This window comes from Zootoca vivipara, chromosome 2 (assembly GCF_965207765.1).
Source record: "Zootoca vivipara chromosome 2, rZooViv2.hap1.1, whole genome shotgun sequence".
NCBI classification, from domain to species: Eukaryota; Metazoa; Chordata; class Lepidosauria; order Squamata; family Lacertidae; genus Zootoca; species Zootoca vivipara.
Genome location: NC_142584.1, coordinates 21,316,096 through 21,319,654, shown reverse-complemented (window position 1 = coordinate 21,319,654; position 3,559 = coordinate 21,316,096). Strand labels below are relative to the sequence as shown.

The 3,559-nt window shown below is 47.5% G+C and overlaps 1 long non-coding RNA gene across 1 annotated transcript; it reads left to right on the top strand.

Moving 5' to 3' along the window:
- The first annotated feature begins 2,797 nt into the window (after positions 1-2,797).
- LOC148686766 (uncharacterized) lies at positions 2,798-3,339 on the top strand. Its single transcript, XR_015947981.1, has 2 exons — positions 2,798-3,015; positions 3,200-3,339. It is a non-coding gene; the product is annotated as an uncharacterized LOC148686766 (long non-coding RNA).
- Positions 3,340-3,559: the final 220 nt, after the last annotated feature.

Here is a 3,559-nt window from a genome sequence, read left to right as displayed (position 1 = left end):
GAGAACAATATTATTAGAACTGTTGGAAAAGATATGGACTATGTTGGATTAAAAGGACTGGAAAGAACTTGGAACTTTGATTAGAATGGCAGCAATTATCGATATTCAGAACCCTCAGAATGTGAAGCATGGGGAAGCAAAAATTTTATAATTTGGCATAATATTTGGTTTAATAGATATATATATATTTGTATAATTTGGAATAATTGGTTTGATATGATTGATTTGTAAGTGAAAATCTAATAAAAATTGATTTTAAAAAAATAAATAGAAGACACCTGAAGGCAGCCCTGGATAGGGAAGTGTTTTTTGTTTTTGTTTTGTAATGTTTACTGTTTTATTATGTTTTTATATATGCTGGAAGCTGCCCAGAATGGCTGTGGCAACCCATTCAGATGGGTAGGGTATAAATAATAAAATGGTGATGATGACAATGATGGAATAGGACACCCCTATTTTCATCGGAGAAATGCTGGAGAGTAAAAAGGTAAAGGTAAAGGACCGCTGGGTGGTTAAGTCCAGTCAAAGGCGACTATGGGGTGCAGCACTCATCTCACTTTCAGGCCGAGGGAGCCAGCATTTGCCCACAGACAGCTTTCTGGGTCATGTGGCCAGCATGCCTAAACCGCTTCTGGCGCAACGGAACACCGCGACAGAAGCCAGAGCACACGGAAATGTCATTTACCATCCCGCTGCACCAACCGTATTTATCTTCTTGCACTGGTGTGCTTTCGAGCTGCTAGGTTGGCAAGAGCTGGGACAGAGCAATGGGAGTTCACCCCGTTGCAGGGATTCGAACCGCTGACCTTCTGATCAGCAAGCCCAAGGGGCTCAGTGGTTTAGACCACAGCACCACCTGTTGGAGGGTATGTACCAGTCACATGCTATGGATAGGCAGTTCTGCCACTGTACCCAAGCACAGGAATGCTACATGTTGTTGTTGGGATCTGCCTGTCTCGGGAGACAATGGAGGAGTGTGCCTTTGGGGGTGAAGTCAAACTGTTGGAAGGTTACAGTGTGTGCTGTGGCTGTAGAGACCAATATGGGAGAGACATGTTTCGTTGCAGCTGGGGCAGATGAAGGCGTCAGGTTGTGCTGCTGCAGATGCAGCCTAGCCATGCATCTATATATCTATATGTTACCTTTTTTTTTTAAGTGTCAGCTGCCAATAAGTCACATGGAACATTCATCAGGCCCGGTTTGCCCATTGACTCTAGTGGTGCAATGCACCACGCCGCCTGAGCGATCAGGGGGCGCTGAGGGGCGCCCCAGCAAGTGGGGGAGCTTCGCGGTGGCCTCCCTTTTCCCTCCACCAGCCGCGCCGCGAGAGCAGGGAGGGAAGCGAGCGGAACAGGGGCACTAGAACCCTGTTCCGCTCTGCAGCGCCAGGGTCATCCCTCACCCCAGTGCTGCGTTTCATTGGTAGAGGTGACGCCACATGGCAGCACCTCTACCAATGAAACGCAGCGTCCTGTTGGCGGGAAGGAACCCGGCGTGGCCCGGCCTGCCCAGGCACCCCGCTCCGCTGGGAGAAGGGAGGAAGGCCGCGCGGAGCAGCAGCGTCCCCTCCCCCACTCAATCCAGCGGCATCGGACAGGCAGGCGGCCTCCGGCACAGCGCGGCCCTGCTGTGAGGTGCGGGGGCCGCCGTGAGGCTCCCGCCACCCGACACGCCAGGTAAGAGTTTTACTTTTTTTAAAAGGGGGGGCGCCCGAGGGATCCCTGCACCAGGGCACCCGATGACCTTAAGACGGCCCTGACATTCATACTTACCTTGCAGAGGTTTTTTTCCCCTCTTGACTCATAAGTCTTTATCGCTTTTTCTCTAATGAGTAATGTTGATGCAACTTTTAATTACAGTTCCCCACTGCATGGCTTTCATGTATAGGTTTGCACTTAAAGGGGAATGTTCAAAATCTAGAGGGATCGGATTCTTCCTGCATTCTAAACGCAGTATCAGTGCATCTAGTAAGAAGATAAAGGCTGTTCTCCGAAGAAGTTGTTGGCTACATAAACAGAAAAAGGATTAGCTGAAGGACATGGCAACACACCCATTTAGCAGCTGAGGAAGCAAGGCTCAGGGAGATTAAGTGACTCAATCAAGGTCACATACGGAGTCTGTAATGGAGACAGGAATTGCATTCAGATCTTCTGAGTTGCAGTCCATTTGCTTTGAAGAGTGCAGCCAGTTTCCTTAGACTGAAGATTAGCCTGGAGCCGAGAGTGTGTGCCACAATTCTATCAGGGTGGAGGAAAGGATTTTATGAGGATACTGTCTCGCAAGCTTCTAGGAAAAGAGACACAGAGTCCCGTTTATGCAATCTCTCCTTGATCAGTTTCATAGATCATGTATGCTACAAAGCTGCAGGCTGTCTGGCCAAACCAGGATAGACACCAATTTCTACGAAGTCAAGTGCATAAGAGGACTTCAAAGGAAAGTGGGGAGTTGAGTTTTCCTTCCAGCAACATCCAATTCGTGCCAGCGAGGTTTGTTTTAGATGCTGGCCTTTGTCTTACATAGATGTCCTCATCACTAATCTTTATAGAACTCCGAGAGGGAGTTCTGGATTGTGACTTCAGGTGATCTTTCCACCACATCAAAACATGGGAGGTTCTGAGGAGGGGCGAACACTGATAGTCAAAAGCTCCTTCTGCAAATTGGTACTTGTTAATCCAGATGAACAGATGCACATTTTGAAATAAGTTTAAATAGAAATGGATCAGGTGACCTGCTTTATTTATAAAATGGACCGGGGTACCTTCAAACAGAGAACTGTACCCTGAAAAGTAGGACACACGGTGTTATGAAAAATGTACCCCAAAATGCGTTGCCTTTTAAGAAGGACAGACGCGGGTCGGAAGCTCCAAAATTTGCACTAAGTTCAGCTCCGCCGGGAAAATGACAGAGACCACACGATGCTGTCAGGAAAAACAAACTGATCCCTTTATTGCAGAATGCAAAGCTACAGCTGTAGGGTCCCTGCCTCTGGAAAGAAGGAAGGAACCCCGGGAAATGGTGAAGTCCCCCTATATACCCTCCTGTTCATGCATGGAAATCTCTGGACTGGGAGGGAGGGGGAGACAAGGGCGACAGGTGGGGGATCGGATTAGCTGGGTGCGGAGATGACTTTTCCTTTCAGATGGAGAGATGTCAATCTCTCTTCTCCTGTCGTTGATGGTACTCCCCTTTGTTTTGACAGGTGGGCAATCCTTCGAGATGGGCGCAGGAGTGGAGCGATTTCCTGACGATTTCCATGAGGTAATTTTGGCAGGTGTTTTCCTTGAGGCCGCGGAAAGATGGACTATGGCATGTTTAATTTGAATAAAGTTGTCAAGCTAATCTTTCTATTGTCCGTGTCTTCCTTCGTTGGGTATGGGACGGTGATGGGGAGGTTTCAGGGGGGCTTGGGGTCAGAGAAGGGTTGCACAGAAAATAAGTATGGAAAACATTTCTAATACATCCTGACGTATACAGTTCTAAAATATAAAACAGTGATTTTCTAATACAAAGAGATACTAACAAACCTATTTTCTAATACAGAGGAACACTAGTCTAATTA